General features: G+C 45.2%; 1 protein-coding gene and 1 non-coding gene across 2 annotated transcripts in view; one reads left to right on the top strand and one right to left on the bottom strand.

The window, feature by feature from the left end:
- The window catches only part of EML1 (EMAP like 1), a 669,910-nt gene that overhangs the window by 118,860 nt on the left and 524,944 nt on the right, over positions 1–26,106 (bottom strand). The gene's annotated exons all lie outside the window — the stretch shown is intronic.
- LOC126005717 (U6 spliceosomal RNA) lies at positions 675–781 on the top strand. Its single transcript, XR_007494755.1, has one exon. It is a non-coding gene; the product is annotated as a U6 spliceosomal RNA (small nuclear RNA).

Here is a 26,106-nt window from a genome sequence, read left to right as displayed (position 1 = left end):
TCTTATGATCATATCAATTAAAATAGTTTTTTACAAGATCCAACAGCCACTCAGGTTATCTTTTTAAAATCAACGAAATAGGGATAGAAAGAACATAGGTCAAGATAGGACAAACTCCCAGCCACACTTAAGGGTGAAACAACAAAATCCTTCCCTGTCATATCAAGCACAAGGCAAGGGGTCAACTTTCTCACTGTTAATTATCATAGCATTGGAAGTTGTCACCATAGCAATAGAGCAAGAAAATAAAATCAAAGGCATCCAAACTGAAAAGAAAAGTGTTCTTCGCTCCTTCCAGGCTGTCTTTCCAACCCACTGGTCTGTGTTCTCGACATCATCACAATATGTTTTGCAAATTCCAGGCTTCATTACAGCCTAAGATGAAGAACCACGATTGCTTTAGCTCACTCCAGTCAAGATGGAGACTTGAAACTCCCTTGGTGTGCATGAGGTAGAAAAAGAACAATAAAAAGCAAGTGAACATATTGATGACAATCAAATGGAAATAGACCAACCTGATGAACAAGCCAGTAGGAGAATTTGAAAGTAGAACAGATGTTTAGCAAACTCTGTCAATCTTTTATGTTTTTAATAGAAGAGGTTGTAATTTAGCATCCAAATCCCAAATTTGGAGGTAAGGACATTTGTCAACCAGCCATAAGAGTCTATATTACGTGCTCGCTTCGGCAGCACATATACTAAAATTGGAACAATACAGAGAAGATTAGCATGGCCTCTGTGCAAGGATGACACACAAATTCATGAAGCATTCCATATTTAAAAAAAAAAGAGTCTAGGGGCCGGCGAGGTGGCGCTAGAGGTAAGGTGTCTGCCTTGCAAGCGCTAGCCAAGGAAAGGACCACGGTTCGATCCCGGCGTCCCATATGGTCCCCCCAAGCCAGGGGCAATTTCTGAGCGTGTAGCCAGGAGTAACCCCTGAGCATCTAACGGGTGTGGCCTGAAAAACCAAAAAAAAAAAAAAAAAGAGTCTATATTACTTGGGAGGGGGGGCAAAATAAAGAAGCTCCCTGTGTAATTTGGCTAGAGTTGAAGTGACAGAATTTGAAGATATTAAGTCAGGTTACAGAAAGGGTTTTTATTATGATGGAAACACCTTCTTGGAAAATCAAATTCCCACCAAAGAATTTCATCTGAATGAGAGTGATGATTCATCTTCAGAGTCCACTGGAATCAAATGGAATTCTGAAAATTTTTGATGAGATGTGAAAGTGAAATGCATGGCAACACCAGCAGGAAGAGGCAGCATGATGGACCAGAGAGCTTCTCCACTTGGCTCACTGACCATTCTGATGTAGGTACAGATGATCTGGGAGAGGTCATGAAAGATGATGGTCGGCCAAATCCATTCCAGTTCTACTTGGGTTTTTATAGATGAAGAGGATGAAAGAGAAAAAGATGATGATGATGATGATGTTGATGACAAAAATATTGGAAGATCTTGATAAAAATTGGAAGATCTTGATAAAAATTGGAAGATATTGATAAATATTGGAAGATATTGATAAAGGAGATAAAGATGAAGACGAAGAAGATGAAAATAATAAAGGGGGAGTAAATGACAAATAGAACACTAGTGGACCGCAATATTTTTAATGTTCTTAGTCCCTGGAACAAGTTACAATTGTTTTTCTTCCTTCCTTATTCTCAGAAGACCTGCTTCAAGGCCTCTTTTCTCTCGTTGACATCATGGTTCTTAACTTAATTGGTGGGGTGCATTCTTTGTGCAGAATTCCTGGGGAAAGAATTTCTTCCCCTTTGTCTCCCAAATTCACTTTCCCCCTTCCCATCTCAATGAAAATTGTATGGAATCAATACCAATACCATGCTCTGAGGGAACAAAAGAAATACTTTTTTCTTGGCTCTGCTGAAATCTTCATGCGTGTTCATAATTATTATAGTTCTAGAATCTTCCCTCCTTTCTCTGTGTACAGATTTCAGAGATTATCTTTGCATCACTGAATATGGACAATTAGCAAATATCAGCATGTATGGTATAGTTTCTCTGTTTAAAAACATGAGATTATAACACCCACTGTTGGTAGAAATGTCATCTTGTACAGCCTCAATAAAACCAATATAGAGATAGTTCAAAGAATATGAAAAGGAGGCCTGAGCCATAGCATAGTGGGGAGGGCTTTTACCTTGCATATGGCCAGCTCAAGGGTTTTTTGGTTGGGGGGTTGAGAGGTTTTTTGTTTGTTTCTTTGTTTGTTTGTTTTTGGGTCACACCGGCAGTGCTCAGGAATTACTTATGGTTCTGCACTCAGAAATCGCTCCTGGCAGGCACGGGGGACCATATGGAATGCCAGGATTCAAACCACCATCCATCCTTGATCAGCTGCTTGCAAGGTAAACACCCTATCTCTATGCTATCTCTCTGCCCCCCAAGCCCATATTTGATCCCCAGATCCCTTGAACCTGCCGCTGTAATCTGAGCACAGAGCCAGGAGTGACCCCTCAGTGCTGTCAAGTGTGGCTCCCCAAGAATACAAAGAGAACACCCATATAACCAGGAATTCCACTACTTAGTCTCTATCCCCAACACACACAAAACATCAACTCAAGGGGTCTGAGCAGTGGTGCAGTGGCAGGGTGTTTGTCTTGCACACAGCTGACCTAGGACGGACTACAGTTCGATCCCCCATGTCCCATATGGTCCCCCAAGCCAGGAGCGATTTCTGAGAGCATAGCCAGGAATAAGCCCTGAATATCACTTCGTGTGGCCTAAAACCAAACACCAAAAAAAAAAAAAAATCAACTCGAAAGGATCTATGCACACCTATGTTCAAATCTACACTTACTACAATAGCCACGATATGGAAACAACCCACATGCCCCACTATTGATGAATAAATCAAAAAGTTGTTAGACACAGACACAATGAAATATTATGCAGCTCTAAGAAAGAGCAAAAGCAGGCACATTGCAGCCATGTGGATGGAACTAGATTATGTCAGGCTGAGTGAAGTCAGTCAAAAGGAAAGGGATAAAGAATGATTTGTCCTATAAGATACACTAAAGATCTCAGAGAGATGCCAAAAGCTGCTTTATTCCTCCACTGAGCCCTGTTCTCTGGAGCCTTCTCAGGATGGAGGCAGATCAAGTCCTCAACCTGACAAAGCCCCAGAACTCCACCCACTCATATCTAACTCCCACCACAGCTGTGGAAATGGCCAAGTTTCATGACTGATCTTGGAAGGACACCTGCAGTTGATGGTCTCAGTCTAAACCTCCATATACGCAGGCACACAACACCTCCAAACTTCACATACCTGATAGCCCAATAGAAACACAGAAAATTAGATGGAAACATCATGTAAAGACCACTAAACTCAGTGAGTGAAATTAATGACACAATAAGTTTAACTAGAACCTCAGCTCAGTAAATCCTCAGATAACAACTTTGTATCTTATAACACCATTTTTACCTGTTAGGAGATACCATTTCTATGTCTCACCAAATCAGACCATGGGTTTGTATCTCATAACACCATTAGGAGATATATGCTGTATCAAGCATTATAAAGTAAATCAGTTTATGTTAAGGAAACAGGCTTGGGGGCAGGGAATTAGGGACACTGATGGAGGGAAGACATTGATACCGGTGTTAGGACATTCATTACCTGAAACAATGGCATTATGAACAGCTTTGTGAATCACTGTGTTTAAATAAATTTTTATACAAAAAGCTTTCATACAAAAGCTAAAAAAAAAAAAAGATACACAGCAAAGTAGCAACAAAGGGCCAAAGTCAACACAATAGGAGAATTGATCCACACAACTGAGTTTGTGGAGAGAGGAGTTAGAATGGAGAGATGTTGAGGTCCTTGAGGGATGGAGGTGAGTACACTAGTGAGAGGCGGGATGTTGGGATTATGTATAAGAGATAACATTATTAATAACATGTAAACCACAGAACCTCAGTCAATAAAAGAAGTTTATAAAATATGATTACTGAAAGTCAGCAAAGAGTGGTTTGAGATTTCTGGTGGATTAAGTGGCCATTGAGAAATCATGGTGTCACTCAGGTGCCCAACAACAGATGAGTGGCTAAAGAAACTGTGGATACGAGCTGGAGAGATAGCATAGAGGTAAGGCATTTGCCTTGCATAAAGAAGGACAGTGGTTCAAATCCCGGCAAACCATATGGTCCCCGAGCCTGCCAGGAGCGATTTCTGAGCGTAGAGCCAGAGGAACCCCTGAGCACTGCCGGGTGTGACCCAAAAACCAAAAAATAACATAAAATAAAATAAAATAAACTGTGGTATATCTACACAATGGAATACTTTTAGGAAAAAATTAAGTCATGAAATTTGCCTACTCATTGATGAACATGGAGACTATTATGCTGAGTGAAATAAGTCAGAGCAAGAGATACAGACACAGAATAATCTCACTCATCTGTGGGATTTAAGAAAAATAAAATATGGGTCAGAGAGATTGCATAACAGTAGAGTATTTTCCTTGCACACGGCCAACCCAAGACGAACCTGGTTTGATTCCCCACATTCCATATGGTCCCCTGAGCCTGCCAGGGGCAATTTCTGAGCGCAAAGTCAGGAGTAACCCCTGAGTGCCGCTGGGTGTGACCCAAAATAAAAAAAAAATAAGAAAAGAAAAGACAGTATGGTACTAATACCCAAAGACAATAAAAATGAGGGCCAGAAGGACCAGCTCGCGATATGAAGCTTACTACAAAGAGTGGTGATTGCAGTTAGAGAAATAACTACACTAACAACTACCATGACAATGATAATGAGAGAGAGAAATAGAATGCCTGTCTTTGGGATGAGAGGTGAGAGAGGAGAGAAATGGGGGACACTTAAGGTGGGAAGGTTACATTGGTGAAGGGGATGTATATTTTATAACTGAAACCCAACTACAAATATGTTTGTAACCATTGTGCTTAAAGAAATTTTGAGAGAGAGAAAGAGATAAAAGAAAGAGAAAGATAGAAAGAAAGAAAGAAAGAAAGAAAGAAAGAAAGAAAGAAAGAAAGAGAAAGAAAGAAAGAAAGAAAGTAAAAGAAAGAAAGAAGAAAGAAAAAGAAAGAGAAAGAGAAAGAAAAAGAAAGATAAGGAAAAGAAAGAAAGAAAAAGGAAGAAGAAAGACAGAAGAAAAAGAAGAAAGAAAGAAAGAAAGAGAGAGAGAGAGAGAAAGAAAGAAAGAAAGAAAGAAAGAAAGAAAGAAAGAAAGAAAGAAAGAAAGAAAGAGAGAGAGAGAGAGAGAAAGAAGAAAGAAAGAAAGAAAGAAAGAAAGAAAGAAAGAAAGAAAGAAAGAAAGAAAGAAAGAAAGAAAGAAAGAAAGAAAGAAAGAAAGAAAGAAAGAAAGAAAGAAAGAAAGAAAGAAAGAAAGAAGAAAGAAGAAAGAAAGAAGAAAGAAAGAAAGAAAGAAAGAAAGAAAGAAAGAAAGAAAGAAAGAAAGAAAGAAAGAAAGAAAGAAAGAAAGAAAGAAAGAAAGAAAGAAAGAAAGAAAGAAAGAAAGAAAGAAAGAAAGAAAGAAAGAAAGAAAGAAAGAAGAAGAAAGGAAGAAAGCATGGCTTATCCTTTGGCATGCTAATCATAATGCAGAACAGGCCTCTTTGCAGTTTAATCCGGCACTCATAAAATCAAAGTTTCTCCTAATGAAGTCTTGAGCCCTGCCTCTTAATATTTGGAGAGTCAGAGGATCTTGTCTGGAATTATATTTTTGCTCCTGCTTATTTTAAAGTTTTTTGGCTTCACCAGAAAGGAAATAAGCTCAGTTTTTAATGTTAGAAGTTTAAAAGTTGCTTTGTTTAAAAAAAACTAAATGCATATAACCAAAAAATTGGATAAAAGTGAAGCTATCACTATTTGTAGATGATATGATAATATAGGCAATAGACCATAAACTCTGCACTAAAAAAATCTTTAAAAAAAAAATAAAACAATACAGTAAAGTAGCAGGCTACAAAATCAACATGCAAAAATCTGCTGCATTCCTATATGCAAACGATGAACTAGAAGAGGAAAAAACACAACTTTATTTAAAATAGTATCTATGGTGTTAGGGTGCTGTAAGCAGGAATCTCTGCACTAACTGTATTGTACATCACAGTGCCTTAATAAAATTTAGGGAAGAAATAGTGTTCTAAAAGAATCAAGTACCTAGGAGTCAACTTAACAAAAACATGAAAAACATGTACATTGAGAACTATAAAAGCACTATTGAAAGAAATAGAAGAGTACACCAGGAAATAAAAATAATAAATTCCATGTTCATGGATTGAAGAAAAATAGCATTATTAAAATAACCATCCTACCCAAACCATTATACAGATTCGACTCTTTTCCCATAAAATACCAACCGTATTTTTCAAAGACTTAGAACAAATGTTACTAAAGTTTGTACAAAATTATAAAAAAAATAGTCTGCATAAGCAAAGTAATTATTATGTACTAAAATGAAGAGAGACTCAGATCAATAGAAAAGAATTGAAACCCCAGAGATACACCCTCAGATGTATGGAAAGTTAGTCTGTGACAAAGAAGTGGAGTGAACACAGCAGAGCAAGGAAAGCAGTGGGAGGAAGGAAGAGGAGGGGAAGCAACATAAGGACAGTGGTGGAGGGTGTGGGGCACTTTGGTGGTGGTAAAAATACAGCAACTGTTATATCCAAACCATAAATGTTAACAGCATATAACCATGTTACCTAAACTACAATTTTTAAGAGTTTAAGTGTAACCAAGGCCAGAGCAATAATACAGAGAGTAGCAATAAGACTTTGCTTTGCATGTGACAGATCTGGGGTCTATCCCCAGCACCCCATAAGATCCCCTGAGCACAGAGCCAAGAGTAAAACACTGCTACACATCTTTGAGCACAGCCAGATCCAGAACAGACACCATCAAATGCTGGGCAGGTAGTGAAGGAACAAAACGCTTTCTTCACAGCCCAAGGACAGTGGTTGGGTGCTGTGGCTTTAGGAAAGCTTGGTGGTTTCTTACAAAACTAAAAGTGTGACTGTCATTCAGTCCAGAGACTGGTTGTCCTTTTTTTTTTTTTTTTTTTTTTTACTCAAGGGAGCTGAGAACAAAATGTGGAGGCCACCCGAGGAAGTCAGAAAAATCATTGATGCATGGTGCCAGATAGACAAAGACTGGAGGATTCCAGCTCTGGTAACATTCTGGGAAAGGTAGAACATGACAGCCTAGAATAACACAAATGGATACAGAGAAAGTGCAGGGAGAACCAACACCCTGTGGTACAGAATGATGGTTGAGTGTCCAAGCCCATGAAGCATGCATCTCCCAGAGTGATGCCAATAAAGTTTCTAGGGACAGTCATGGAAGCAATGGAACATTTTCTGTGGTAGCCTAACTGGACAAGAGGAAGGTGATGGCTGAGGAAACATTGGTTTCAGGAGCATTTACAAAGAGCACCAGGGAAGAATCATGTTTAAATAGGCAGATGAATAAAGACTACACCAGTGGCGATTAGGGTTACTCCTGGCTCTGCACTCAGAAATGGCTCCTGGCAGGCTGGAGAAATCATCAGAGATGGTCGGCAGTGTGCAAGGCAAATGTTCCACCCACTGTGCTGTCCTTCCAGCCCCAGAAGATAATTGTTTGAACTGCCATATGACCCAGCAATCCCTCTCTTGGGTATCTATCCCCAGAACAGAAAAACACTCATACAAAAGGATGTCTGCACACCACTATTCATTCCAGCACTCAATACCATAGCTAAGCATTGGCATCAACCTAGATGTTCAACAACAGATGAGTGGATCATGAGATGTGGTACATATATACAATGGAATACTAACATGGCTGTAAGGAATGATGCAATCATGCAATTTGCTGCAACATAGATGGAACTGGAAGAAATTATGTTAAATGAAGTAAGCCAGAACAAGATAAAGACAGGATGATATCACTTCTATGTGGCATTTATAATAACTGCATGGAGAAATACATGGTTTGAAAAGGGTTTGTCTAGAACACTATGCCTCAGAGTATAGTGAGGTGAAGAAAAGAAATTAAGTGGAGGAGGAGAAGCACAAATATGAAAGGATGAGGGACAGGAGCCAAGGGGTCGCAAGTGCATTGGTGGTAAATATCCAAGCCAGAGTCAACAAGGAAATCATGAGACCCAAACATTAACAACCAAAATTTTAAAAAGTGCCTGTAATGTTGGCAGGCTGGGGTTGGGGGTAATGGCATAGGATGGACTCTGCTAACATTAGTGAAAAGAGGTTGACACTGGTGGTGAGATTGATAATGAAACATTGTATGTCTAAAACCCAACTATAAAGAACTTTACAAATCACAGTGATTTAAATAAAAGATTAAAAAGAAAAAAGAGGATAATAGTCCCAATGCAGTCTCTATTTGGTTTGGGTGCAGAGGAGAGTCTGGGTGAATGGGGAGTCTTGGAGGGGTGTCTGGGTGCAGGGCTGGGCACAGACTGGGTGGGAGCAGTGATGATGAGCCAAGCCTTGCTCCCCACTGGGCTGCATCGACTGAGTCATCAGCACCTCAGAAGTTAAAAGGTCAATTGTGGCCTTTCAGAACCATGATCTATAAAGTAGAGCCTCTGCCAGTCAGGGGCCTGGGAGAAAGGGCATAAAGGGCTCCCCTACCCCTGCTTTCCCCACAAGTAACCTGCGTGTGTGCCCAGACCACAGGCTAAAGGTCGTGGGGAGGGGACTTCCAAGGCCACACACACCTCTGAGCCAGTCCAGTGGTTCCAGCGGGAGTCCCACATTCTGCCATCTCAGAACCCCCATCTGCAAAGGGAAGCTTCTAGGGGGAAGGGTCCACACTTGGCTGTGCCCTCAGTTTCTCCTGCAGCCTCCTCCAAAGGGCACCCCAGCAGATCTTCCCTGCACACACACACACACACACACACACACACACACACACACACACACACACACACACACACACCATCTTGTCTGAAAGCAGCAAGATGGTCTGTGGCCAGGTTTAAATTCAAACCCAGGGTTGGGTTGATGGGGCCCAGAGTGATAACACTCAGGGAGGGTGTTTGCCTTGCACGTGAATGACCAGGGTTTGATCCCCGGTATCTCATAGAGCCCCCTGGGTACAGAGCCAGGAGTAATCCCTGACTGCTGGGTGTGAGTCCACAAAACAAAAGCAAACAAGCAAGCCAAACCAGTATGAGTTGGCCAATTTTGGAACTTACCCAGGGACATGAAGGTCAATGCTAGCCGCTGTCAATGCTCAGATCACAAAGCCCATGCAGGCAATGCTGAGATGCCCGGCCCACACCCCCTACTTACAGAGGGCCTGCAAGGGGCACTGCCTGCATTTTCTAATTGGGTCCACGTGGGTGGTGGGCAGGTAACATAGGCCCAAACTTCATCCCGATGACCCTCAACCACCTTGCTCCCCAGAGGACACCCTGGCCTGGGCAGCCAGAATCAGACAGGTGGGGGGTGGGGAGATGGAGCGCCCAGCTGGAATCTGAAGACCTCAGGTGGAGTGTCAGAATGGGTCTGGGTGAGAGGGACCTACTTAGCAAGCAGGGTATCAGACACGGCCACCAACACTAGGGCAGACCTGAAATCTCATGACACCTTGTGGAAGAGCAGAGGACATAGGAGTTCTGGGGGACAGAGACAGGGACATGGGAGACAGAAATGAGGACACTGGGGGAATGACATGGGACACTGAGAGACAGACACGGGGACACTGGGACAGACATGGGAACACTGGGGATGGGCATGGGGACAATGGAGACACTGGGGGACAGACACAGGGACACTAATGGACAGCAGTGCAGATGGAAACAGGGTGCCATCCTCAGACAAGCAGCTTCACAGGCCAAGAGTCAGACCCACCATTTGTCAACAGGCAGACACAGGGTGAGCAGCCGGCTCACTCGGGCACCCTACTGCTCTCTCTCCTCTTTTCAGCCCACTTACCCCACCCACAGCCCAATTCTAGAGACCCCCCCTGAACAGATTACATGTGCACAAACCCTCCCCACGGTCCCCATCATGAAAGCCCAGACTAAAACATGAGTCAGATGTCACCTCCAGACAGACACACCCCCAAAGGGCCTTCAGCATCTGAGTTATAGCAAATTACAAGGTTTCAGCTTTGCTTGCAACTGCTTCGAACTGCATTGTGTGTCTATGCCATCGTGTTGTTATCGATTCCAACTCCTCGGCATCGTAGTGCCGAGTGCAGCAGAGAACATAGGTGCCATCCAGCCAGCTTTCTGAATTAATTAATGTCTTTGTGTTCTTGGGATAACTGCCAAGAACTGGAATTGCTGGGTCTTCTGGAAGTTCTATCTTCATTTTTGTTGTTTGTTTGTTTGTTTGTTTGGTTTAGGGGCCAGACCCAGTAGTGCTCCTGGCTCTGCACTCAGGGCTCATCCTTGGTGGTGCTCAGAGGACCATATGGGATGCTGGGGATGGAATCATGGTAAGCCGCATGCAAGTCAAACGACCTACTAGCTGTGTTATCGCTCCAGTCACTCAAGTCTTCTTTTTTTTTTTTTTTGTTTTTGTTTTTGTTTTTGGGTCACACCCAGCAGCGCTCAGGGGTTCTTCCTCACTCTTTGCTCAAAAATCTCTCCTGGCAGGCTCAGGGGACTATATGGAAAGCTGGGCGGATTCAAACCACCGTCCTTCTGCATGCAAGGCAAACACCCTGCCTCCATGCTATCTCTCCAACCCCTCAAGTCTTCATTTTTAAGTTTTTCTACATCATACTATTTCTTACAAAGGTTGAGCCAGACAAAATTCCCATCGGCATCTCAGCACATCCCTGCCAGCACTGGCTGTTTCCCAGTTTGGAGAGAAGCCAATCTCATTTGTGTGAGATGCTACATCATTGTGTTGGTTATTTTTAATTTGCATTTTCTGATAAATTAGAAGCTTATTTTATAAGAGGACACTGACCCAGTGTCCTCTTCAGAAAAATATCTGTTCATCTCCTTTCCCCATATTTTGATGAGGTTAATGGTTTGTTGGTGAGATTTGTGAGGGCTTTAGATGGCTTGAATATATATATAGATATATATATAATTGTATATATACATATATATCTGATGTGTAAATATTTCTCCCATTAAGTAGGTTGTCTTTTATTTCAGCCTGAATTTCTTTTATTGTGTAAAACTTTTCAGTTTGATCTAGTCCAAGTTGTTTTTTTTTTTTTTTTTTTTTTTGCTTTTCTGCACCAAAGTTTATTTGAGTGGGGTTTTCTTTTCTTTATATATGACTGTATTGCTTGGAACCTCCTTTCTAGTACTGCTTTTGCTGTGTTCCATAAATTTTGATAGGTCGTGTCTTTATTCTTATTTGAAAAATATTTTTGTTTCTTCTTCTTTCATTTTCCCTTTGGCTAATTGGTGTTTTAAAGTACATACATCGTTTTCAGTTGTTAGAGCTTTCCTGGACTTTATTTTCATAGTTAATGTCAGCATTCATGGCATTGTAGCCTGAAAAAAATGCCTGCTCTGATTTCTATTTTGTGGCCTTACAGACCCTAGAGTTGTGTCAAGCATGTAGTTTCTCCTGAGGAATGGTCCATGAACTCTGGAGAATGTATATTAGGAAATGTGAATGTTCCTGATATGTCCATTAATCTCAGTTCTTGACTTCATTGAAGCCTAGTTTCCTTATTGATATTTTGTCTGATCTGTTCAATGATGACAGTAGGGTGTCACACTACTGCCATCCATATATCTCTTCAATTCTCCAAACTATTGCTTTATAAACTTTGCTACTCCTCTGGTGCATATGTATTGATAAGAATTAAGTCCTTTTGAATGATTGATTCTTTATCTAATGTCATGTCTGTGCCTACCTTTCTTGGGGGATTGTAGGTTTAAGGATACACCTAGCAGTTCTCAAGGCTTACTCCTGGCAGCCTAAGGGACCAGATAGGTGCTAGAGATCAAACTCAGGTTGGCCACCTACTAAGTAAGCACTCTATCCACTGTACTATTGTCCTGGCCCAAGTCTCTTACTACTTTTTGACCTCTTATTACTTTTTTTTTTTTTGGTTTTGGTTTTGGTTTTTTTGGGCCACATCCGTTTGATGCTTAGGGGTTACTCCTGGCTATGCACTCAGAAATCGCCCCTGGCTTGGGGGGACCATATGGGACGCCGGGGGATCGAACCGCGGTCCGTCCTACGCTAGTGCTTGCAAGGCAGACACCTTACCTCTAGTGCCACCTTCCTGGCCCCCTCTTACTACTTTCTTAAGCTTAAATGCTATTATGTCTGATAGAAATATGGCCATCTCTGCTTTTTTTCAGTATGTCATGAGTCTCTTGATTGTGTCTACCCATTCACTCTGAGCCTGTTTAATATGAGATTTCAATTCTCTTATAAGCAACAGAAAGTTTCATATTGTTCCCTGATCCATCCAGACACTCAGTGCTTTTTCAATAGGAGAGCTCATTCCATTGACAGTTAAAAAATTACTGACGGGCCCGGAGAGATAGCACAACGCCATTTGCCTTGCAAGCAGCTGATCCAAGACCAAAGGTGATTGGTTCGAATCCCGGTGTCCCATATGGTCCCCCATGCCTGCCAGGAGCTATTTCTGAGCAGACAGCCAGGAGTAACCCCTGAGCACTGCCGGGTGTGGCCCAAAAACCAAAAAAAAAAAAAAATTACTGACATGTTGGCACTTATCTCTGAGAATTTTGGTTGCCTCTGACATTTGACCCAGGCCATTCTATATTCCTAGTAGAGCTGTTTGATGTGACAAACTAAACTGATTTAAATGTGAGGACTCAGCTTTTGACTGAGAATGCTTTTATTTTTTTCTTCAAATCTGAATAAGGGCAAGAGAGACAGTACAGACTTTAAGGTTGTATGAAACGGGCCCTGCTGTGAACTCCTGTATCACCTAAGGTCTCTTAAGCAGGTCACTAGGAGTGACCACTAAGCACATTCAGGAGTGATCACTGTGCACCCCTAGTTATGGTCCAAAAATAAGACAACAAATCTGAGTGATAACCTTGCAAGATAGAGGATTCTTGGTGAAAGTTGTTTTTCATATATTCAGTACTTTGAATAAATCATTCTAATCCAATGAATATATCACTCTTTTTATATCTCTTCTTTCTTGTAGAGGTTCATTTGACAAAACCAATATAAATCTTAGCTTTTCTCTTGCTGGCTTAAAGAATCTTTTATTCTGGCAATTTTGATTACAATATGTCTTGGGACTGCTCTCTCTTTAGATTTACTTTCCTTTGGTACTTTGGGACTCAGAGATCAATGCTCTAATCTCCCTCTTCAGATTAGGAAGTACTTAGCTACTATCTCTTCCACAAGCCTTTTCTCCTCTTTCCTTCCTTCCTTTTCTTCTGGAATTCACATGATTCTAAGGTTGTTTCTCCTGGTATTTTCTCTCAACAATATCTCTTACACGTTCTTTATATTTCCTTGATCTCTATTCTAATACCTCTTCTTTACTGACAGACTTGTTTACCTTGTCTTCTAGGTCATGAATTCAATTTTCAGTTTCATCCATTCTGCCTCTTAGACCTACTACTGCTTTCTTTAGCTCTTCATTTTTACTTGAATGAGTTTGTTATTTTTTTTATTAGACTCCAAGCTTTTTTATTCTCTTGTCGATATTTTTTCTTCAGATTATTAGATGCTGAGAGAGAATTGTTGTTGCAAAGTCTTCTTCAGATAATTTATATATAGATTCAATGTAGATGAAGACCTTCCTGGAATTTGGTCACCATGAATGAAGCCTTCTTTTTTCTTTCTTTTTTCCCTTTTTCTAGAGTTGCGTTAAATGTGGATGAGATTAAGCCATCCACAGATCATGAATCTCTCTGGCCAGTGGAGTTCAGCTCCCTTCCTGGGCCAGGGCCAGGATGGAGTCAAAGTGGACACCCCTTGTGATCTACCTGCCCATGTGCATGGTGGGACTCTGGCCAAAGCACATCTTTCCTTATAACCCCACATGACTCCAGCCAGCACACACATGAATGAGGAACCTGGGCAATGCTTCTTGGCCAAGACATCTCAAGGGCCTCCTCTTCTAGAGCAGGATGATGGGCAGAACAGAGGTGGACTGTGGCCAATACTCCTTAATGGTGTGTGGCTACCATGGGACTTCAGGGTTTTCTGTGGTGTTGATTAGTTGAATTTTTAATCTCACTCCACACAGGGACACAGAGTCAACTGGACACCTAACCAAGCAGAAGACAGTCTTCCTGGGCCCCTCATGGAGAAGATACAGCGTCACTTCTGCTCCCACCTTATTGGTTCTGCTTACCTGCTCAAGCCCTGTCCCACGACATTGATTGGCTCCCTCCAGATTGTCTGGCATGAACCAATGAGTGATGCCCTTAGTGGTGCTTGCCTAAGGAGTTGGGGGAGTGGTCTCATATTGGAGTTCAGGCCTAGCCTCATGCAGTAGGTGCTCCTGCAGCTCTGGACATAGCTGAGGGCCCAGGCTATGCCACCAGGATGCTTGGCCTTGGACAAGTTACCGTGCTATTCCTGTGCATCCATTTTCTTCTCTGTAGAATGTGGTCACAGTGGTGGTCTCTATCTCATCAAGTTGAAATACAGGGGGCTGGAGTGATAGCATAGCAGGAAGGGCACTTACCTTAAAAGTGGCCGACCCTGGTTTGATTCCCGGCATCCCATATGGTGCGCCTAGCCCCCCAGGAGTTATTTCTGAGCCCAGGAGTAATTTTTTTTTTTTTTTTTTTTTTTTTTAGTTTTTGGGTCACACCCGACAGCGCTCAGGGGTTACTCCTGGCTCTCTGCTCAGAAATCGCTCCTGGCAGGCACAGGGGACCATATGGGATGCCAGGATTCGAACCACCATCCTTCAGCATGCAAGGCAAACACCTTACTTCCATGCTATCTCTCTGGCCCCCCAGGAGTTATTTCTGTGCACAGAGCCAGGAGTAATTTCTGAGCACTGCAGGGTGTGTCCCCAAACCAAACCAAACAAATAAATAAACAAAGGTGAAATGCAAATTTAAGGAAGCAATTCAGAGATTTGTGCTTGGCATGGCCAGGATTTAGAAACTGAAAGCCGTTTGTCATCATCACATCCTCTTCATTATTTCGGGGAACACGAGTCCTGCATCTGGCCTCAACTTCAGTATCTCTCCCTTGCACATCTCCTCCCACCCCCCACCCCCCATCTAGTCCTAGCCCTGAGCTGTTCCACAGTCTCCTGGACTCTGCAGAATAAAGGGGGTGGGGTAGATACTGAAAAGCTGTAATTATCGCTGGCTCACAGGCTCAGCAGAAGAGAAAGGAGCCGCCCAGCCCACCTAGCAATTAATTTCCGTGGAGGAGGAGGCCGGCAGCTGAGCCAGATGCACCGTGGGGCAGCGCTGGGTGGAGATTCCAGCTCCCTTGGGTGCTAGAGGAAGGGTCCTACTGGGGAATGCCTGACCTGCATCTCCTTGCCTGAACCCTCCAGAATCCCAGGGGCTTGAGAGCAAAAACCAAACACCCAAGAAACCCTGCCCAGCCCCTCTGGTCTCCTCTGGCCCCCTTCTATTCCCACCAAGCTCTTTCTGCTATTCCCACCAAGCTCTTCCTGCTCAGGGTGTCTTCAAAGACTGTCTGCCTGCCCTAAATGCTGTTTCCTCAGTCCCTCATCCGGTTCCATTCCAAGGAGGAACCTCCTGTCCACCACAAAACCTGCTGTCTGATCCCCACATCTCCATGAGGTCCACACTTGGGGGATGTCCCAGGTGGTGACAAAAGCTCTGGAAAAAAAATGCCTTTCCCCAAGGATGAGGGTGAAAACGGCTGGTGCTGCCCATCCAGGCCTGTGTGCGCCTCTGACTCAGCAGTCAGCCTCCCCACCTCCCCACCCTGTCCCCCACAGCCTGCAGGGCCCCGTCCTGCTAACGAGATTCCTCTCTGCAGTGCTTGGGCTGCCAAGCGCCTGCCGCCTGTCGGCGCTAATTAATTCCAGGTTCCACATGAACGGGAGAACTGGAAATGAGCACTTTGAGGGAGTCAGGCTCTGCCAGCCCCCAGATTACAGGGAGCCGGAAGCCTAGAGGCATGGATGGCTCCTGGCACAGGAACAGAATCAAGAGCTGTTTCCTGGCACCCCACTTCTCCCCCCCCCCCATTCTTTGGGGCTGGGCAGATGAGGATGTAGCGGGAAACCACAGGCCCCAGGCTAATGGGCTCATACATGGATGCCAATTACCCTTAGTATAGACTGAGCCCCCCCCCCTCTATCTATGTCAGTCCCTCTTACTTAATAATCTCTCCTGATCACCCCATTCCCCCAATCTCCACTGAAGTCACTATTGGTACAACTCAGCCACCTGTGAGTCCTGGACTCCCTCTGCAATGCTCTCTGCCTGGCTGTGAGGCTCAGAAACCCTCATTCCTGTGCCACAGCCACAGGCTGCATTTTGGGGTGCTAGGTAAAGAAGCTCAGCCCTGGGGCATTCCAGAGCCTCGAGCACTGTTTGTTCAAATTAAAGTGAGCACAGGCTTGGGAGCAGGACCAGAACTGAGAGTCCAGGAGGTCAGTTGAGGGCAGGGCATGAATGATACAACCTTCTTCTCATGCCAGCACCCCTAATGCTCCCTCTAAGAAACCGAGGGAGCCTCTGGCTCCAGATACCTTTTCCAAACCCTACAGCCAGGACTCTTGGGGAATTTCCAAATATTTTCTGAAGGAAGGTCATGGGGTACACATGTCCACTACCGCATAACACCCCAATGGGGCCTGAAGTACACCCCATAACCAAAGGGTACCTTTAAACAGCACATGTCAAAGCCATCCGGGCCTGTGCTGGCAAATTGGGGTGGGGGTAGCTGAGCTCTGGTTTGGGGCTTGTGGGCCTAGAAGTTTGGGGGCTGGAGAGGCTCATAGTAGAGTGTGGCAGCTTCAAGAGACCCTGGAACCCCAGTCCTCTGGGCCTGATGACAAGCACAGTGACATTTAGAAGAGCCATTTTGCTCATCCATCCCCCTCAGGGGAGCTTACAGGGATGGGGGGGTGCAGACACAGTATGAGAGTTCGCCCCAGATTTCACCCACTCCTGCTCACTAAGAAGAGCCAGACAAGACATACAGTCTCAGTCCAGAATGATTGAATCCCCCAAACCTAATGCTCCAACCCTCAGTCTGTTACCCTGATTCCTGCTCCCCGCCAGGCCTGTCCCTTCTGCCCATAGACCCAAATTTCAACTGAAAATCTTCCCCAGCCCAGCACTGAGCAGGTAGGTGGGTATAAGATCCACTTGTGGCCTTGGGAAAGGGGAGCCAAGTCCCTCTTACATTTGAATAAAGGCCTTGTTCATTCCAGCCTCAAAGCAGGATAAGGCTAGGCTGTCATGAGTGGGCACCACATATTGTTGGCACATTGTTGGCACCACACAGGCCCTGGGCTGCCTTGAATAGGCCTGAATAAGGCCAGAGTCCAGACAAACAGGGCTTTGAGGCACACCCTCTGCTCAGGGCCTTGGTTCTAGGCCCCGTGATGCCCCCCCTAGGCTCTATCTGCCCTGCTGGGGTATCATTTCACTGAAGGGGAGCACTCAAACCATTTTCTGGTCCGAAACAGCCTCATCCCAGGTCCCACACTCCTCCAGGACACTCCTTTTTGTGGATCTCAGAAATGAGGGACCATGAGACCCAGATAAAGCCTCAGCCCTGCCTGTGCCCTGGAGCTAGTAGAACCTGCTTTAGCTCAGTTGCACCCCCAAATACACCTCCTGAGATGCCCCTCCTCAAGGCTGATAGCCACTGAACAATACTCAGACTCAGGTTTCTGGGGGTATCATTAAGAATAGGAAGTGTTCCCCCTTCTTCTTAAAGGTCTATCCCCAGGATAACTGCTATAACAGGGAACTGTCACACCCCTTCTGCTCACCAGGCCTCTCCCCTCAGAGCCACTGTCAGCAGAGTAACAATGTTTTCTTTGGGCATCCCAGAAAGATGTGGCTGTGAGACGAAGCCCACCTTATGTTTGCGGGGTTTCCCACATCATCCTGGTTCTGCAAGGACTTTGGGGAACTCATTGAAAGCCGCCATGCTCAACTGTAGTTGAGCTCAATTGCAGAGAGACCCACTTAAAATTCAGGGGGCTTGAGGCTGGAGGAATAGCATAGCAAAGAGGGCATCTGCCTTGCACACAGCCAACCCAAGTTCAATACCTGACATCCCATATGGTACCCCAAGCCTGCCAGGAGTAATTTCTGAACACAGAGCCAAGAGTAAGCCCTGGGTGCCCAAAACTAAAAAACTAAAAAATAAAACTGCAGGGCTCTCAGTCTCAGGAGAGCCCCAAACCCAACACCGCCTGTGTCTCCATGGGTTCCTGGTCATACTTCTCTCTAAGTATGAACATGTGACAAGACATCTGACCCATCCCAGAGCATTTTCTGCTCTGAGTGCTCTGGGTGATCCCTGCTTCAGTTGGGAGATCCCCAGTTCTGCAGGGTGATAGTTTCAGCCCTAGGCACAAGCCACTCCACAGCAAAGCCCATCAATCTGGGATCCATCAGGGCAGCCTGGTCCCCCAGCTCCCCCAGACTATGAGTGTGGGCAGGACCCATGTCAACAATGGACAATCAGAGGCAATCGGGCCACGGTGAGAAAAGTTGATATTCCCTTGTGCTCCCAGGTCCCCTCGACAGAGCAGCAGAAGCAGAAGCTTCTTCCTCTGTATGTGGCCAACACAGGTTCCAGCCCTGGCCCTGCTGAGGGTCACCCGGTGGTAAGCCCTGAGCACCTCCATGCAACAACAAAGCAGCAGAAAATAAACAGAATGAAGCCAAGATCTTGCATGGGTTGGCTGAGAAGGTGTGGCAAGAAGGCCCATCAGTACATCTGCAGAAAACTCAGGGTACAGAGTTAAAGCTGCAGATGTTGAACAAGTTAAATTGTGACCAAGAAAAGACAGCTACATTGTGTGGAGACAGGAAAGCCTCTTCAGCAAATAGTTTTGAAAAACAATTTTACACACACACACACACACACACACACACACATTGTACTAGATAGTTCCCCCTGAGATCGACCTCAGAGGTCAATATTACAATGATTTGACTCTGTTGGCAAAGAAAGCAAAGCACAGATAAATAGGACACAAGAAACAAACAATTTTTTTTTTACTTATGAAAGGAGTCACTGTTAAAAATGAAAATAATGGGGAGGGCCACCTTACATACAGCTGGCCTGGGTTTAATCCCTGACATTCCATATTGTCCCCCAAGTTCACCAGAAGTGATTCCTGAGCACAGAGCTAGGAGTAACCCCTAAACATTTGTGTGGCCTACAAAAAAAACTCCCCCCAATAAAAGGAAAAAGAAAGAAAGAAGAGAAAAGATATGCTACTGTGCCATGTTACCTGATGGGACCAGCTACTCATATTTATCTTGATTTTAACCTTTGGCCCCTGCATACTGAATAGTTTAGTGAATTTTGTTAAAGATAGAATCAACACAATCCAACTGCTGGTCTTAAGGCAGCAATGCAAGTCTCTGAGTGAAATAATCCTATAAGGTCAAGATTGACCCATATGCACAAGAAGAGGGGGGAATATTAGAACCTAGCTTTACTTAACATAAGTGTGGCCATATTACAAGCCCAGCTCAGTGTGTGAACTGGAACAAGGCCTAAAATAACAAACTCCAGTCTCTGGAACCTGACCTTGCGAGCACATACCAGGTCCAGATGGCCAGTCACAAAGTGAGGAATGGTCTCAGATAGCAAAAGAATGTACAAACGGAAATCTGTGCCTTGGGTCTGTAAAGATAAGCTTTTCTTTTTACTAATACGGCTTAACTTACACATTTGTCTGTTACGGTATGAGAACCAATAGTTTTAAAGGTCAATTATGACTTTATGTGAAATCTCCTAGACACCCTTTAAAAATGCCTTGCAAGCTATAGTCGGGGTCATTGCCTAACAAGGGGTGACCCCAGCATGCTGGTAATAATAAAATTTCCTTGCCTATTGCAGTGCTGTTCCTCTGCTCTGTTCTTTGTGAGATGGATTTCAGATCCAGATCTTACAGACCAGCTCTGAGTAAACAGGTCTGAAGCAGAGTCTCCATGAGGATTAAGAAAACAAGACAGATACTAACTAGAGAGAAAGCATGGGGGTCAGGGGGCTGACTGCCTCGTGGACAGAGAGCCCCAACTGTCCTCTCCATTGAATATTTATTATTCAGTAATAATCAGTCATAGGAAGAAGGGTAGATAACAAACAGCTTCTCAATCAGTACTAACTAAACCTAAGGGGGTTACAATCTCATATGGTAATATGAGGAATGAGGAGGTTTTGGTATAATCTTTGCAGGTTTTCTTCCTTCAAGGAAGGGTGACAGATAGGGGACTGTATACAGGGCTCCCAACCCCCAGGGAGTAACCTGAGTGGTGTGGGCTTTCAGATAACTTGTGTTAAGAGCCCTTTAATTTTTATCTATACCTTTTCTCCCATTCCTTGACCTCTAACGTTTTGGGGTTTTTTTTTCTACTGTGTAATTTCCTACTACACTATCGATTGAAGTGGGGGAAGACATTTCTACACCAAACTTCAAACCAAGAGTTAATATTCAAGACATAAAAACTCACAAGCTCAACAACTAAAACACCAACAACCACATCTAAAATGGAACAAGGGAACCAGGGCAATAGCATAGCAAGAAGATTGTTTGCCTTGCATGTGCTAATCCAGGTTCAATCCCTGGCATCCATAAGGTCCCCCAAGTCTGCCAGGAGTGATCCCTGAGAGCAGAACCAGGAGTAATTCCTGGTCCACCAAACATGTGGTCCAAAACCAAACAAACAAAAAATAGACTAGGATTATAGTCAACCATGGGATAGTGACATATTTTTAAAAAGGATTCACAAGACAAAGGCTAAATAAATACATTTCAATATTTACTTTGGTAAAGTTTATATATATAGTTTGGTCTCTCAAACTATCTTTTGCAGAGATCTTGGTCTTTTTAAACTATTCTTAACAGATTTTACTTTTTTTAGTCACTACTGGAGTGACTATAAAAAGGAACTTTTTTTTTTAACTCAGTGAAACAGTTTTCATCTTATTTGAAGACCCACTGGTTCTAGGTCTCCAGGTCTTTGTCAAGTCTAAATTCTAACTTAGACTCCGGGTCATAATAATAAATGAGTTCAGACAATATAAAAATATCCCTTTCAAAAGTGGGGAGTGGGGGAGCTAGAGAGATAGCACAGTGGAGAGGACATTTGCCTTGTACATGGCTGGCCGACCAGGGTTAGATTTCCAGCATCCCATGTGGTCCCCCAGACCCTGTCAGGAGTGATTCATGTGGTCCCCTAGATCCTGTCAGGAGTGATTCCTGAGTGCAGAGCCAGGAGTAACCCCTGAGTAACCTCTGCTAGGTATGGCCTATCTCCCAAAAATCAGGCATCAAAAAAACTAGTACAATAGGCAGGACACTTGCCTTGTCCATAATTGACCCAGATTTGGTGCACAGCACCACATATGGTCCCCTTAGTAGGGGTGACCCCTGAGGAAGAAGTAAGCCCTGAGCATTGTCAGATGTGGTCCCTCTCCAAAAGAGTGGGGGAAATTCTCACTATTATTGTTTGCTTTTGGGTCACACCTAGGGATGCTCAGAGCTGACTCCTGGCTCTGCATTCAGAAATCACTCTTTACGGGGGACCCAATAGAATGCCAGAGATCAAATCCAGGTCTGCAAGGCAAATACCCTCCCTGTGATGCTATCTCTCTGGCCCTTCTCAATGTTATGTTATCCAAATGACGTTGGGCATTTCCCCCCTACAATGTAGATGAAACAGGAGGGAGTTATGCTAAGCAAAATAAGTCAGAAGAAGAAAAACAAATACCAGATAATTTTTCTACTTGGGACAGAAAGAAACAGTGCAAGGGCACAGGCAAGGTCCAGAGAGAATGAGCCCAGACCCAGCCAGAGCAGGGGAGATCTGAGGCTGGGGCAGGGGTGATAGAAAGGTCTCTAGGCCCTATGGCAGGGGTGACCTTTGACATATAAGCACTCACCCTCTTGGGGAAAAGCAAATAAAGGAGTGAGTTAGCCAATAAAGAAGGTCTTCACTCTTGGAGTTCTGCCTTGAGGGGCAAGAATGTTCTAGAACAGTCACAGATGGTTGATGTACATACAGGTCTAAGTCCTGATAGGTGAATGCAGGACCCTCATTCCCCAGGAGTTCACCACGTGCATGAGAGACCCTGGCCTGCCTGAGACATACCCCCCATTCTCAGCACAAGCCCTGGGGTACAGGGGTGTTAGATCTTTCCAGACTGCCTACTGCAGGGCTCTGGGGGGCAGAGGGGGCCTCTCCCCACTATGGGCCAGTGTTTAGGAAGAGTGGTGAGTGGCCAGAAAGAGCCCCCCAACAAAGTACCAGTAACTCCCAAATACACAGGAGTAGGTGGGGCTGGGTGGTGCTCTCTTCCTGGGCAGGGCAGCATTGGGGGTGGTATCACATGGGTCTCTTTCCCACCTCCCTGGTACTCTGAGTCACAGGGTCTGGGCCTTATATCAGGGTGACCCATTAGTGACTTGAATGTCAGGGCTATTTCTAAACTTCCCCCATTTCACAGCTTCTAAGACAACTACAGGCCACAACTGAAGGAAACTAAGGTAAGGGCATCTCTGCAGAGACCCAAGTCTATCAGGAATCAAGTGATACATGGGGTTCCCACCCCACCCCCAGGGTTGGGAACGGAGAGGTGCACAAAAAAAGGTGCACAAGCTGGGGATTTGGAGGTATCAGGGAAGAGATTTGTGGGGCAGAGGACATTGTCTGAGGTGGACAGGGCTAGGCAGCAGTGCCTAGACTTAGAAGGGGGAGGGCACCCCAGGGACCCACCAGGAAAGAGCCCCGAGTGTGCCCTGCCCCATCTGACTCAGTCTCCCCACATCCCTCACCCCTGCTGTCCCAGTGGTTTCTGCCCACCTAGACCTCCTGAGCCCTGATTTTTGGGATCCTGCCGTGTGTCACTCTGACCCTCTTTCCCCATCCCCACAGCAGAGCCCCCTCTGGCTAGGGTGCCCCTGGCCCACTTTGACTGCACTTGCACCCCGAGAACTCTGTCCATGCTGGCCAGCAAGGCTCTGCTCTGACCCTGCTAGGGGGCTGCCTCACCCCCATACCCCTTCCTCCAGGTTATCTGACCCCACACACATACACGCACTTCGCACTCAGGGGCCCCCTACAGTGCTGCTCTGAGAGCTTCACCAGAGACATGAAGGGACCCTGATGAAAAGCTAAAAACGGACCATCCCTCCCGGCCTGACCCACTTTCCTGCCGGCAGCTGCTCCTGGGCCCAACCCTCATGTCCTGATTGCTGGGGGTGGGGGTCATTTGCTGAGCAGGACTGGGGTAGTGGCTGGCCAGCCTGCAGCAGAGACCGGCTGTCAGGTCAGCCTGCTCATCTGGGAGCCCTGTCCACTCATGTCCTGATCTCTGGCAGGCCCTCTTGGAGTTGGAGCCCTGTGTCTGGGAGTGGGGGCTTAGCTGGAGGGGCAGAAGCCACTCTGACCTCAAACTCTGTCGAATGAAGAGTCTATTTAGGGGCACATGGTGTCTGTCGGTGTTGTGACAGCTGCCTATAGGGTATCTGAGGCAGCGTGTGACAGATGTGGGGGTGAGGTTCCCATTTCACACTCTCTTAAGTCCTCCAAACAGTTGTCTATGTGTCATTTATTTCCCCCTAAATGTGTAAAATTACGCCCCAACCATTCTGCCAACTTGGGATATTCTATTCATTTTGTTTTGTTTTTGTTATCTTTTGCGAAGGCTACCCCATCTAGATGCCACAAGCGTGAAGCCATGTGTGCTAACCATTTAAGCCTAGGAAAGGGAGCTAGGTCCTCAGCAGGGCCCCCAGCTGACTTCTAGGTGTACCTCTTTTGTCTCACATTCTGTGGGTTTCTTTTCTTTATCTTCTTTCCTTCCATCTTTCTTTCTTCCTTCCTTCCATCTTTCTTCCTTCCTTCCTTCCATCTTTTCTTTCTTTTTCTTCCTGCCATCTTTCCTTTCTTTCTTCCCTTCTTCCTTCCTTCCTTCCTTCCTTCCTTCCTTTCTTTCTCTCTCTCTCTTTCTCTCTCTCTCTTTCTTTCTTTCTTTCTTTCTTTTTTTCTCTCTTTCTTTCTCTTTCTCTTTCTTTCTTTCTTTCTTTCTCTCTTTCTTTCTCTCTTTCTTTCTTTTCTTTCTACTTTCCTTCCTTTTCCCTGTTTGGGAACCATACCTAATTGTGTTCAGTACTTATTCCTGGCTCTTCCTGTACTGTACTATGATTCTGGCCAGTAGTCGGGTATTAATGAGTCACCCTGAGTTCACTCAGTAAGGACCCCTGGTGATGCTCAGGGCATTCTCTGGGATGCTTGAGATCAAACCCAGGTTGGCTGCATACAAGGTGAGTGCTCTGCCCACTGTACTATAGTTCTCTGACACCTCTTGTATATTTCTATCAATTCTGCACATGGAGACTTAAAGTCACTGTGATCTCTCTCTCTCTCTCTCTCTCTCTCTCTCTCTCTCTCTCTCTCTCTCTCTCTCTCTCTCTCTCTCTCTCTCTCTCTGAAGCCATGTTTGCCTCACACAGTGCCTGCTCATGAGTGAAGGAGTAGTCAGTGGGTTTTTAGTGAGCTGGGCTGGGCTGGGCTGATGTGAGCTCACAACAACCTGGGACATACAAGCTCAGGAGAATGCTAAGGGCAAGGAAGCAATTTTCAGAGAATCCAGGCCCTAGGGACCAGGTGACAAGGAAGTGTCCTGTGAGCCCGATGGCTTCAGCTGGACTTGAGGGAAGGCAGAGCTCATCTTCTCTCTCACAGCACCCAAGCCTAGCACAAGAGATACCAGTGCCATGCTGGGACTGAGCACTAGGTGGGCACAGACTGGGAGAGGCTCAGCCAGAATTGTGCCTATCCCTTGTTTGAGGCACCGGAATCAGCCCTCCAGGCACCAATGTGGTTAGGGAAGTAGAAATGTGGGGTGCTTCATTCTGTGGATTTGGTTTGGTTTGGTTTGGGGGCCACACAGGCGGTACTTAGGGCTTACTACTGGCTCTGTGCTCAGCCACCAATCCTGGCGGTGCTCAGGGAACTATGAGGTGCCAGGCATTGATCATATGGGCTCCCTGCATGCAAGACACACAGCCTCCCGCTGTACTATGGCTCTGGCCAGTAGTGGGCTATTAATGAGTCACTCTGAGTTCACCCAGGATCAGTGACAAGAAGCCCTTCAAGATGGTGGGGAAGAGACAGGCAAGGAAAGTGGGGCCGCCCCTCCAGTGCCACATTGGTTGAGGGTCTGCTGGGGGCTGACTCTCCCTTCCCTGTGTCCCTAGGACAAAGAAACCTTAAGTCTGTGGGCCTGTCTTGTCTCTGGCTTTGTCTCAGGCCAGCAGAGCACTGACTACCCATAAGGACCCTGCACCCCTTAAGACAATCACCACTGGGCTGGAGCCATAGCATAGTGGGGCAAGCACTTGCTTTACATGTAGCCAGCCCAGATTTGAGCCACAGCCCCCCATATAGTCCCCCGAGCCCACCTGGTGTGATCCTTGAACTCAGAGCCAGGAGTAAGCCCTGAACACCACCTGGTGTGACCCAAAACAAACCAAACAAAAAGATAATAATCAACACGTTCCTCCCCCTAACAACAGTGATTGGCCAGTAAAGGGGTGTGACCTTATTCTAGCCTATAGGAGAGGAAAGTTTAGAAAGTGCTTCCTGCTTCCTCTGTCCCAGGAGGAAGTGGCTTGTTGACTTCTAGGTGTGCATTTACAGCAGGGTCTGACATTTCAGTCCCAAGAGCAAGAGGCTGGAACTTTGGGGCTGGAAGCACAGGGTGTGGGGACACCATTTGGAGGTCAGGGATGGACTGGAGTTAAGACAGTGCACAGTTTGTTCAGGGTCAGTTGGGAAAGGACAGATATCAGCTTTTGAGCTGCCTGATCTATTCTTACCTGAGGCTTCCCCCACTTTTCAGTAATACTAGCCCCTCTATTTTAAACTCCCTTTCTGTTGCAGCCCTCAGGTGAGGGTTTTCTCTTCTCAGAGGTCAGAAACAGGGGCATGTGTGTGTATGTGTGTGAATGTGAGTGAGTGAGTGAGAGAGAGAGA

This window comes from Suncus etruscus, chromosome 3 (assembly GCF_024139225.1).
Source record: "Suncus etruscus isolate mSunEtr1 chromosome 3, mSunEtr1.pri.cur, whole genome shotgun sequence".
NCBI classification, from domain to species: Eukaryota; Metazoa; Chordata; class Mammalia; order Eulipotyphla; family Soricidae; genus Suncus; species Suncus etruscus.
Note: the sequence above shows the minus strand (reverse complement) of the source record. Positions and strands in the feature narration are given on the sequence as shown.